The sequence below is a fragment of the Arabidopsis lyrata genome (genome assembly GCF_000004255.2).
Source record: "Arabidopsis lyrata subsp. lyrata unplaced genomic scaffold ARALYscaffold_9, whole genome shotgun sequence".
NCBI classification, from domain to species: domain Eukaryota; kingdom Viridiplantae; phylum Streptophyta; class Magnoliopsida; order Brassicales; family Brassicaceae; genus Arabidopsis; species Arabidopsis lyrata.
Genome location: NW_003302547.1, coordinates 423,294 through 436,969, shown reverse-complemented (window position 1 = coordinate 436,969; position 13,676 = coordinate 423,294). Strand labels below are relative to the sequence as shown.

At 31.0% G+C, this 13,676-nt stretch overlaps 2 long non-coding RNA genes across 2 annotated transcripts; one reads left to right on the top strand and one right to left on the bottom strand.

Annotated features, from left to right (window-relative positions):
• Nucleotides 1-5,593: 5,593 nt before the first annotated feature.
• LOC9299221 lies at nt 5,594-6,816 on the bottom strand. Its single transcript, XR_002331036.1, has 3 exons — nt 6,569-6,816; nt 5,878-6,150; nt 5,594-5,788 (listed from the first exon to the last, which is right to left on the bottom strand). It is a non-coding gene; the product is annotated as an uncharacterized LOC9299221 (long non-coding RNA).
• Nucleotides 6,817-7,853: 1,037 nt separating this feature from the next.
• On the top strand, nt 7,854-9,093 carry LOC110226921. Its single transcript, XR_002330802.1, has 2 exons — nt 7,854-7,913; nt 8,755-9,093. It is a non-coding gene; the product is annotated as an uncharacterized LOC110226921 (long non-coding RNA).
• Nucleotides 9,094-13,676: the final 4,583 nt, after the last annotated feature.

Below are 13,676 nucleotides of genomic sequence, written 5' to 3'. Positions count from 1 at the left end.
GCTATACATTAGTGTTTTGAGTTCTAGAATGGTTCGATAATAATCCTAATTAATTTGCTAGATTTACTATTAGTTTATTTCCTGAGAAATCTTTAAGCCTGACGTTTCCCTCATCTGAATTTATAACCGATTTTACTTGCTTTCTTGTCTTTTAATATTCTTAAACTTAATTCAAAACCTGCTAATCTATTATGTAAACATGAGAGATTTGTGGATTTCGACCCTAAAATACTACACACAATCTCTTATTTGAAAGAGTAATCTTAGATCTCATTTGATTCACATTACAAATTACTTAAATTGACAATAGTTTTTCCCACATACAAATCTCTTTGAGGGATCGATCACTATACCAAATGGTGTCAAATCATATTGACAATAGTTGTTCCCACATACAAATCTCTTTGACGGATCGATCACTATACCAAATGGTGTCAAATCATGTACTTTATTAATACTTCCACCCATAACATATTATTATTACCTTTTTTCGTCATAACATATTAGTAGTAAATAGTACTATATCGTTCAATCATTGAATTTCAATGTTTTATATCTATATATACATTTTTGGAGTATTTTTAGTAAATGAATCCTAGAGTTTCACTTTATTTACGAGTTAATGTCATTTACAAAATTTAAATAAAATATATTAACCAAACGATATCTTGCCTAATTTGTTACTAAATATTTCTACACAATCTTTCTATATATCTTCAAAAAAGAATTCTGTGAATTTTACTCCACAAAATATGCATAAAACCGATTTATAGCAAATATTTATATTAACATTTTGCATAACGATAAAACTACTAATTTATAATAATCAAAATATTCAAATAGAAAAATCATATAATTTATATGATAAATTTAAAATATATATCAGTAGTATAAATTTAAAATTATTCAATGAACGGTATACCACGGGTGAGATCCTAAAATTATTGGATTTTATAACAATTATAATTTATTTTCGTGGATTTTATAACACTAATAATTTAGTTAACGGGATAATATAGACGGGTTTATATGGGATGACGGGTTTGGATCGATATTAATAAAGAATGGTATATCACGGATGAAATCCTAAAATTAACAATAAAAATACAATTATACAACCTTAAACACAAAACAAAACATACAATATTAACAAAACAAATACAATTTAAAATTTAAAAATTTTAGTTATAAAAAAATCGACCCACGGTATACCACGGAGTAAAATATTCAAAATTTTAAAATTGACCATACATCGTTACTTAAAAAAGTGTATGTTTTCGTATCTATACTTCAAAAATTGAAACTTAAACAATAGTAATCATACACTAAATAATACATAGATAGATATATACATTTAAAAATACAAACTAATATGATATATTCTTCTGTTAATCTTTGAAAAAATAACATTACATTGTTTAAAAAAAATATAGCTCCGCGGTGTACTGCGGATTAAATTCTAGTAATAATACAAACCTGCCACATATCAGCTAAAATGTAGCATGGTTTACGTGGTAAAAGGTCACAACACAAATCACATAGGGTCTGATTGGTAACAAGCTGTTAGCTGGAGCGGTTAGCTGGAGCTGTTAACTGTTAGGGAATAGTGCAAAGCTGTACAAAAGAATAAAACACGAAAGCTGTACAAAAAAATAACGCATAACAAATTTTAAAAATTTATTCTGATTGGAAACATCATAGCGGTACACATAATAAATAATATTAAGAATTTAGAAAGAAAGAAAAAATTATATACAATATACTTTAGTATATAATTACATATGAAAATTAAGATTATATAGAATGAACAATATTTTATTGTTAGAATAATAATATGAATTTACTAGTCCTATAATAAATAAAATTTTCTTTATTTTGAGCAATATAACATTCCAAAATAATTGTTTGAGAAAAAAACCATTATTTCTAATGAGATTTTTTCATAGGCTGTATTATTTACTTTTTCGGAAATCTTTATCTGAACATTCGAGACTTTTTTTTTTGCATTATACATAGTTACAATTATATTTTATAAAGTTTAATTATGCGGTTAATAATACGGTTAACCGTGCGGCTAATCGTACTGTTAAATAACGGTTACAGTTAGTATATTTTTATTAACCGTAACTAATTTAGTTTTACGGTGAATGGTTATGGTTTTCAACCGTTTTATACAGTTACGGTTGAAAAACGGTCCAGTTACGATCCAAAATACGGTTATGGTTAGCTTTTGGTCATGCTTACTAGGCATGACCAAAAGCTAACCGTAACCATATGTTGTACCGTAACCGGACCGTTTCTCAACCGTAACCGTATAAAACGGTTAAAAACCGTAACCGTATAAAACGGTTAAAAACCGTAACCGTATAAAACGGTTAAAAACCGTAACCGTAAAAAATAATTAGTTACAGTTAAAAAATATATTAACTGTAACCGTTAATTAACGGTAAACATATGAAAACCGTTATTTAACCATATGGTTAACCGCATAAATAAAACTTTAAAAATATAATTGTAACTCCATATAATGCAAAAAAAAATTATCGAATATTCAGATTAAGATTTTCAAAAAAATAAATGATACCGCATATGAAAAAATCTACGTTCTAAAAAATGGTCTTTTTCTCAAACAAATATGTTATACTGTTATTTTGCTCGAAATGAAGAAAAATTGGTTTGTAACATATTTTTTGATTTTATGAAAAGTATTATAATAAGTTAGGTAACTCGTAAGATTTCGCCTCCGATATTTACCGTATTGTAGTCATCAAATAACTATAACCATAATTATCCGTAACCGTTGTAACCGTAACCGTAACCGTATTGAACTGTAACCATTATAACCGTATTTAACCGTAACCTTTATAACTGTATTTAACCGTAACCGTTATAACCGTATTTAATCGTAACCGTATTTAACCGTAACCGTTTTAATTTATTTTTGTTTTTGTCCAAAAAAACAGTTTTTTTTTTTTTATAGTGTACCGTTTTTCATAAAGTTTTTGTGATTGGTAACTGTCAAAGCTGTACAGCTTTAAAATTGGTTACCAATCATAGCCATAAGAGCAGGATTATCGGCAAGTCCTTAACTGAATCTTAGGTTTTAGATTGATTTAATTTAAATTAGAAAACAGTGATAACAACTAAGGAACGTTCCTTAGTTAAGGAACTAAAAGCATGATTATAGGTGGTCTCTTAGAAATTAATCTTAGCAATATTTAAGTAATTTATTTGTAAAAGTGATTGTTAAGAGATAGTATTTTTGAGTTAAGATTTTTGTGTGATTAATGGTAGGCTCTTAACATGTGGTTCTTAGAAAAAAAATATTAATATAAAAATAAAATTTATAATTATAGAAAATTTAATAATTGTTGCAAATTAAAAAAATTAAAACATACATGAAATACAATTTATAACATAAATAACATAAAACACAAATGTTTTAAACTTAATTTCTGGAAAACTCCAAAAACACGCTCGACATCTTTACAAATTTGATTGGATAAGTGTTTAATTAGTTTATAATTCACATACTACAAATTTGATTCAAGAAAACGAATGTGATCATGGTGGATGTCAGAATCCGGTATGATGATTTTTAATAATCGTCAAATGTATTATAAAAAATTATGTTTAAAATTTTAATCTCTATACTATTAAAAGAGAAGTACAAATGTACTTGGGTCGGGTTTTAAAAAAAAAATAACCCGGAATTTAGCTAATCGGATCTTCCTAAATTAAAATCTAACATTGTTTGGGTATAATTACAAAATAGTAAATTGATTTCCGGAAAATTGGCGACCAAGTTAAATATGATCTTCTGGATTGTCCTCGAGATCAAATTTTATTCATTAATTCATTAATTTGTCAAACCTTCCTCAAATACGTCTAAAAATTCCTCAAATCTCGCCCACAATATATTACATACTTTATTTTGTATTCGAATCATAGAAATAATTATTACGATAATTACTGCTATTGCTAAAAACATATATTATGATGAGATTTAAATGCAAAACGTATCTTCAAAATCTTATTTAGCTTTTATACTTCCAAATATCCAGCAAATCTCGCCCACCATCCCAATAACAACTATTGCACAACTCATTGCTTCCACTAAGGTTAGTTCTAATATGACCATTTCAATACCATACTACATTATTTTGTATTTTGTATATAATCAGTACTTATTTTGTTTTTAAGGTTGGCCAAGTGAATCTTCAGTGTCAGATTTATGGCATAGATAAAGATTGGGGATGGTCATATTTATGCTGCTTGACATGTAATAAAAAGATAAAACAAGTTGGTACCACTGGTAGTTCCACAAATAAGTCCAGTTCTGGTCTTGAACAAATCTTTTGGTGTGGCTACTGCAATTCTAATGTCACTAATGTCATGGCAAGGTGGTTCTTTAATTAGTATTGAGATATATGTTTTTCCAACATAGTTAGTCTAATGCGACAATTATTTAACAGGTATAAACTTCATCTCAACGTTAATGACAACTCTGGCGAAACCAAATTGATTTGCTTCGATAATCCTGCGTTTTTCATGGTCAACCTGCCGGCATCAGCTTAGATACCTACTCCTTTTAACGAGGTACTCATTATACATTATTTTTATTAAGCATTATACTTTTAGTCCTATAAGTTTAAACGAATTATGTTTTGTTTTTACAGAGTACTGCCTACACAACAATTCCTGATCGTATCCAAAAATTGATTGGTCAAACATTCATATTCTCTGTTTCTGTTGAACAAGAAAATATATTTGAAGGATTGGATACTTTCAAAGTCAATCGTGTGATAGCAGACGATTTATCAATCACCAAAACTCTCCATGGGAAGAAGATCTTTGCGCCTAAATGAAGATTTATTTCCATTACTCTGTTGTTTTCCATTTATTAGCTCTTTCAAAAACTTTAAATCAGTCTTTTCTTTTTATTTTTCTTTAATCATCATTAATAACCGCGATTATCTATTATAATAAATAATCGACTTTATTCGTTAGATTTATTTTCACTGATGATGGGTCTGTAGGATAGTTAGATTTCATTGCAGAAGAAGATTCGAGATATCGTCTTCTTCGTTTCAGAATTTTTTATTATTTTTTTCCGATTGTTTGTACACGTATTTGACTCTTTCAACAAACACATTTCATACTGCAACCTTATTATTTGATAATATCTAAGCCCAGTTCCATTAATATCCAATCAAACGATGGGCTTCATATTGGGCCCTATTATAACAAATATCTAACACAAATAACCATGTCTTATATATTATATAATTTAAATTCGTCTACACTACATTCACATTCCAATAACGACAATACACAACAAACAATGTTAAAAAATCAAATCACAAACAAACGTAACAAAAAATCTTCCCCCGCGGTGGTACCGTGGGCTCTAACCTAGTTTTGTAGGTAAAAAGCTAGTGATTTTAGAGAAAATGAGAGGGCAAAAATAGGGAAAATGTTTCTTTTGTCGTGATCTTATACGCAACCTTAAATTCTAATAAATTATTTACAATGAAAAGAATGGTTTTTTGTTGGTTTGGTTACACGAACTTGAAGGAAAAAAAACAAAGTATAAAGAGAGAGCTTTTTATTGGAATGGAGACAAAGCTGATATAGAAGTTACAACATATAGAAGTTTTAACCAAGAAATCTCGTCTTTCCCTATATGCTTTAACCATCTCTGCAATTGTATCTCCTCCAGCTTTGCCTAACCCAAGTGCAGCAACACCTGCGCTTTCTGAGCAATGCTACTAGCTCCTGAAGTAACCTTTAAACAAAAACCAGAACCGATTTCATCTCATGATCACTGCGTTTTTCGATAAAGATTTGGAGAGAAATATGTTTATACGTAGATACCTAGCCTTGTAATTTACTGCAAGCTGCCACAATATGTTTAGGACCAGCAAGATAACCAAGCCTCCAACCCGTCATTGCGAAAGCCTTTTACATGATATACAATCAGCAAAGAATTCGATCGGTCGACATTAGAAGCCAACTCAATAATAAAAACTTTATCTTTGAGAAACCGTTTATTGTCAAAGTTCTTTCATACATGTCTGGCAAAGAAGCAAAGCTTGTGTGTGTTGCCGGTGCATAAATAATGTGTTCACATATTTCACCCGAAAGCACCTATAAAATAAATGAAAGAAACAGAGTTATTTTCAGCTTAAACAGTTCAGCAAAAACAAACAAACTGAAAAAGACCAAAGAACGTTTTATTGCTATATACTAGAAGTCTTGGATGCTTAGCAATGATCCGTGCAATCTCTTCAAGCAAACTCTTGGGGTAAATCAATATATCCAATTTTTTAAAAACTGAAATAGAAATCAAATCTTTTGGATTTTGCTTTAAATATTACGAAATAGCAATCAAAAAACTCAAAACACACTGATAGATGCTTCAAATAACCCTAATTTCACTAACTACGAAAAACCCTAAATTTCCCAAATCTATGAACCCTAATTTCAAATCACTCAAATACCAATCAAATTACATCAATTAGTATTTATAGAATGGGATTCCTACTATGAGAAAGAGAAATCTTACGGATTTTGTCAGATTTCTTGAAATAAAACTCGGAGAACTTCATAAATGACTCTCCGATTTAAAAACCTTCCTTCGCCGATTAGATGAACCAGAGGCGCCGTGGAGAGCCGCCGTCGGTTGAGATGATGAAGATGCCATCCTCCGATTCACCGGCTGTAACAATTAACGGCGGAGACGAAGATTTGAAAGCATTTTCTCTTCGTTTTTTTGCCGTCGGAGAGAGAGAGAGAAAGAAACACGGGCAAAAAAAAAAATTTCTTCTTTAGTTTTACACGTGTCTCCCCTCTTAGCTTAAGTAACGTTCCGGAAGAAAAAAAAAAAAAAAAAAAGCTTAAGTAACGTTCCTTAGCTAAGCAACGTTTCAACGTTTCTTAGCTTTAACTCTGATTTATCATTTAATTTTAATTAATTCTAACCTAAGATTTTTGCTAAGATACTTCCGATAAAGAGCATCTTTATAGGTAAACTCTTAGCAAATTCTTAGGTAGATCTTAGGCATTAATTAATTTAATTCAATTCAAAAATCAAACTTATAGTTAAGAGACGTCTCTTAGCTAAGAGCCAAAAGTGAAGCTAAGAGACGGCCACATGTCCGTGTATGAATGGTTGATGAGTTAAATTAGGCATGGATAAATAAACCGAACCAAAATCGGTACCGAACCGATATATTTCGAATAACCGAAAATATCCGAAATACATTTCAAAATAATTAGTTATTTATAGACTAAATAATCAAAAATACTTGAAAATATATAAAAATAGTAAAAATACTCGAACATAACCGAAAATATCCAAAAATACTCAAAAATAACCGAAATATCTGAAAATATCCTTAGCAAACTAACCGTATGAAGAATGCATCAACAATTGAAGAATGATTTGGTCGAGTATATATGGACTAAATATTCCAGAAATTAAGTTTAAAACATTTGTGCTTTATGTTATTTATGTTATAAGTTGTATCTCATGTATGTTTTAATTTTTTTAATTTGCAATAATTATTAAATTTTCAATAAATATAAATTTTATTTTTATATTAATATTTTTTTCTTCTAAGAACCACATGTTAAGAGCCTACCATTAATCACACAAAAATCTTAACTCAAAAATACTATCTCTTAACAATAACTTTTACAAATAAATTACTTAAATATTGCTAAAAAATATTTCTAAGAGACTACCTATAATCATGCTCTAAGGAACATTTTCTACAGTTAAGAGGTGCCACGTGGCGCACGATAATTGGGTGTAAAGGAGGTGCCACGAAACCGTCACGCGTTTCTTTCTCTTCTCCTCCTCTCTCTCTCTTTTCACGCGTTTCTCTTCTTCTCCAGCGACCAAGGAGGTAATTTCTTCCATCCTGGAGGATTTTCTTTGAAATCTTGTTACCTCGAGCAGAGTACAAAGCGTTTCGTTGATTGCGAGAGACCCCAAATTGTTTCAATTTAGGGTTTTCTTTGATTAATCAATTGGTTGGCTTTGTTCTTTCGTCTTGGATGCGTTTCGTTCTTATCAGTGTTTGATTTCAGTTATTTTGCTTTACTCTTAGTTAATTCGTGTCTTCACTCTTCTCTAAGAGTTTCAAGTTTAGATTTTTGTTCATCGATATTGCTCAATTGCCTTACTTTTAATCGTTCATTGTGGTGTGGAATCGGATAAATGCTGATGAAACGTTAATGCTGTGAATGGATATTGTAGCTTAGACCACTTAGTTTAGTCAATTCTGTTGACGAATCAACGCATTAACCTTTTGTGGCTTTGGCACAGTTTTATCGCAATTGAGTCTTGAAGACCACCGGTAAAGGATTTTAGCACTTCAGATTTGTCTCAATCCAGTTCATTATTTTTGTAAAGCATCAGTTTTTAGTGTTTGAGCATTGAGGGATCCTTTCATTAGTTGTGTTCGTTTATGTTATTGTTGATTTGTGTTCTTGACTCATGAAACTGTTATTGTTGATAAATTACGTTGATCGAGGAGTGATCGAGAGTAATGTTGTTAATGGAATCTCAAAAACATGTGATGCCAAAGGTGTTTGCTCTGCAGGAACTGGAATTCAATGAGTTTTTTTTTCTGAATTCTAATTTTTAGAATGATTATGTTTTGAGTTTATGAGAAAGACTTAAATAGTTTGGTAATGTATTTGGTAATGTAGCTTCAGTTTCAGAAAATTTACTTATAAATGTAGGGTCCAAGCAAGTTTGTTGCCGTAGAAGCAGTATCTGCGAATGCATGTTCTCGGGCCAGGGCTGCCAAGGGATTATGAGAGCAGAGAAGTCAAGTAAACAAGATCAGAGATGAAATGTGGTGAGAAGGCAGAGATTATGAGAGCAGAGAAGTCAAGTAGAAGATAAGTGTGGTGTCAAGTACTAGAAGATAAATGGTTCTTGTGCATTTTAAGTAGTAGACAAAGTTTTTGTATTGGTCGGTTTCAATAAGAAAACACAAGAACTTGGGTTTCACTACAACAAAAACATTTGTTTATGCAATTCAAAAGGAGTGTAGTTACAAAAATATTTTTTTTTCTTCTAAGAACCTCTAATTAAGAGTCTACCAATAGAGACAAATAAAATTTAAAACCAATTAACAACCTCTTAAGTCAAAAAATTCAAAAGTAATATTAAAAATATTCCTAAGATTTACACTAAGAGCTTACCAATAAGGGTGCTCTAATATTTTTCATTTTGTTTAATAAACACGTGAATTACAATTAAACATTAAAATGGATATACATATATTGGATTTATTGTTGATTGGACCTGCCTCCACTTCCATTTCTACCTCATAATTGAATATTGGGATTATTGTTGATTTTGCCCTTTTTTTCCCAAAATCTTTTGAAAATGCCATGCTTACAAAAAAATCTTTTGGATTTGTCATTTTTTAACACTTAAAAATGTACTTATACCAAATATTAAACCCTAAGAATAAATAGAACCGACTAAATCCAAACATAACGGATAAAACGCATGTTAAATCACTCTGAAAAATGGCAAAATCCACAAACTATTTAAAAAAAAAAACAAAATCCACAAATGCCATTAAAAAAAATGGCAAATCCGTAATTGGTTCTTGAATATTAGTGGATTCTTTTGATAATTCAGTGTATATGCATAGGGTAGGATTCCAATCAAAGTTACCTTTAAATTACTGTTGTGACTTTATCCAATTATCTTGTCAAAAACTGTATGGCCTTTGCCCCATACCTTATGTAATAATGGTTATTATTTTAAAAATATATATATATTGTTGTGAATATATCATTTCGCAGAAAAGAAAAAAAAAACTGTTGCGGAAATTATTGTCTTAACTTTAGCTAGAGTGTTCCGTGTTATCTAGAGTGTTACCACGAGATATAAACCATGTTAAAAAAATCGCTAGGCGCTAGTCGGGCGCTCAGGTCGGGCCTAGCGCCTAGCGAAGAAATTGGAGATTAATCGAGGATTAGTCGGGAATTAATTTTAGGGCTTTTTTGTTTAAAACAATATATAAACTATATTTTTGCCAAAGTCACAAAGTTATAATTGTGGTCTAGTGTTTTCTGACCAGGTGTTTACTTCTTGTCATGGATTCAATACCCGACCAACACACCATCATTCATTTTTTTTCATTTTTTTTTAAAAGAGGGTAAAACTGTAATTTCTTGTATCATCTTCTTTAAGATATTCGACTGTGAAACCCTAATCTACAGCGGCCATGAATGCTTTTTAATTAAATCAATCATTTTAATGTGTTTTTGTTGTCTTTTAGACCATAAGCTTATAGATCTAACACATCCTAACTTAATCCAAACTTATAAAAGAAAAAAAAAAACAGAATTTTTCTTAACAAATCCGATTATTTAACCGATTATACAAAAATCCCGGCGGTAAGGTGCCGCCGAGCGACTAGCCGCCGTGGAATCGGCCGATTTGGCCGAGTTTTTGAACGGGGGATATAAATGTCATTTACAATTTTAAAAATCAAATAAACTGGAAACATGTTATTTCGTGGTTGAAGATTAATGTTATGGTATCCAACCGGGATTATGATTGGGTTTGTATTCATATTTTTGAGTTTTAAGACTTTTCGGTTTATATATAACCAATATAAAACGTACTTAAATCATATTTTGGTATAATGTCTGTTTTAGTTCATAGTTAAAGAATTTTTAGTCAAATTTATCTTTAGTTCATATTTGGCATGCAACTTTCGATTTTTTTTTTGCTAAGAATGTTAATATTTCATTAAAAAATGAAAACGATTAGGAGTTACAACAAAGTAAATTCTATATTTTTGGTCCTATGACAAAAAAGAATAAAAAACATGTAAGCAAAAAAATCAATAAAGCGATAAAACGATTTTGATGAATTCCATCGATGACACTTCATAGAGAAAGATACATGTTGTCAAACGGTGATGACCGATTCATTGATAACCAAGCGAAAGGCCGCGAACACTGAACCAGCAGCGGCGAAGTACACAAAGAACTAAAACACTGACTCTCCTCGCATCACATGATAGCGGCTTTATGAACTTTCCATGAGCTCTCTCAGAGCGGAACCACACGAACCAGAGGAAACGATAGCATTAGCTCACTCTACCAAGCTTTTTCTCCGACATCGCATAGCACAGAGCTAAATCCAAACATTACAAAACAACGCTACACTTCCGAATGGTCTTACTAGCTCCTCCAAAAGCCAAGTTTTCTAATCCACAAACTAAAGCACAAGACAACACTAATCAACTCCCCATAGAGGTAACAAACAAATCAACACATCAAAACCAGAGCAAGGCAACAACAAAGAGGCTTTAGCATCACACGGAGAAGCAAGGACTCGCAAGCTGACCATGAGTAGTAAATAGGCAACGTTGCAAGACTTTTAACACATATCTTGAATCATGTTTATCGAAATCCTAATTCTAAACATATGGCACTGTGAAGACTGGTGATAAAAAAAAAAAGGCTTCTCGTCAGGGACGTTATTGGCGACGGCGAGCATCGACCTAATGACTTGCTCGCCAACTTTGTTACCACGACTCTTGCCCTATTGATAGTAAACCTTTTTGGTGATCAATTTATATATGCTATCGATTTTATAAGTCTTTTTATATAATATTCCTCTTTTATCATGATTAATATGCTAATTTTCGCCTCCACAAAACCAAAAACCATCATATGCAAATGGAAGGACCAGTCGCAAAGAAGTCAAAGTTAAATGACTAAATGAGCATTGGTTCTTCTACAGGTTTTCTTATTTCATAGTTCTAAGGTGAAACCACATAAAATGATGTAATTTAGGCCAATTTATGCACATATCCCGCAATTGCTTGATTTATATACAAATGAAGCAATAAAAGCCATAATTTATAAATTTTTAAGTATCTTTGGCTGCATGGAGCAAACAATATTGAGATTAGGTTGAACCACTAAATGAAGTATTTTATTGCCGGTGTTAATAGAATCGCCGGGTAAAGCTACAGTTAAGAAGTCAGAAACTGGCTAAGGGAAATATGGAGAAACATGTTAGTTATTTTTCTCTTCGATGTTCAAACTCAGGACCTTCAAGTCCCTCCTCCTTTAGCTGGCTATAGTCGTGATGCCGTTTGAGCTACCAGCTTTCTTCTCTTTTTAACGCGATTTATATTTTCATATGCAGGACCATCTAAAATTATTTGTAGGCTAGGCATGACCACGAGCGGTTACGGTTATTACGGTTACGGTTGATTAACCATCGGTTATATACAATTATAAATTTTCTTTAACCGTAACCTTAACCACTATATATACGGTTAACTACGGTTACGGTTAACTACGGTTACGGTTACAACGGTTACGGTTAAATACAATTACGGTTATTTGATGATTACGATACGGTTACTATCAGAGGCAAAATCTTACGAGTTATCTATCTTTTTATACTACTTTTAATAAGATGAAAAAGTATGTTATAAATCAAATTTTCTTCATTTCGAGAAATATAGCATTACAATATATTTATTTGAGAAAAAATCATTTTTGCTAACGTAAATTTTTTAATATGCGGTATCATTTACTTTTTAAAAAATCTTTATCTGAACATTCGATATTTTTTTTGCATTATACGCACTTACAGTTGTATTTTTAAAGTTCTAACTATGCGGTTAATAGTGCGGCTAACCATATAGTTAACTAACAGTTTTGATACATTTACGGTTAATTTTTATTTTTTAACCGTAACTAATCTATTTTTACGGTTAACGGTTAAGGGTTTTAACTATTTTATACGGTTACTTGACGGTTGAAAAACGGTTCTGTTACAGTACGAAATACGATTACGGTTAGCTTTTGGTTATACCTATTGTAGGCCATGTTTAAAATATTAATAAAAAATTATATTAGTTGTGGTTCTGTAACGATACTAAAACCATCTTTATTGATCATACCCAATATAAATAACTAAAACAGTTTTTATAATTAATTTTATTATTAGTTTAATATGAGTGTCTAAAAGAGAGAATATTAGTGTTAATAGGAAAACACTATTAAAGAGGATGGGTGTCTAAAATTTTAATTTATAAATTTTTTTTTAAAACACCCAACCTCTCCAACTCACCAACTCACCAACTGAGATGATCTAAAGAGCCTAGAGGAGATTCGCCATATCACGTCTCTTATTTTTTACAACGTGATATAGCAAATTTTATTTTATGAAACGGGCCATGTTCACCGCTCTACTTGCACGTGTTAAAGACGGTTCTGCTCATAAGAATACTAAAATAATACGGTGGGATCATAAATCTATATATATAATGAGGCAATCCTCTCTCCATCTAGCCTATACACATCAGCAGCCATGTCATACTTTCTGTGGAGCCCACATTAAATGAAGAATATTGAAATAATAATTGTTTTAATAATTAAAAGTGTAAAAAAAAAAAAATCTTCTTCTTCAATTGATTTTATTTTAAAAACACGTTTAAAAAGAGGTCCAATCTTTCAACAACACACGATCACTAATTTATCGAATATGTTATATTTGAGCTTCTTTGACCAATAAAAGAAAAAAAAAACTTCTTGAAGAGAAACGTTTTTCAATGTTGTATTTTGTTGGAAGGCCAAGTCGGGAGAACGGCCTATTCCCCCCTGAA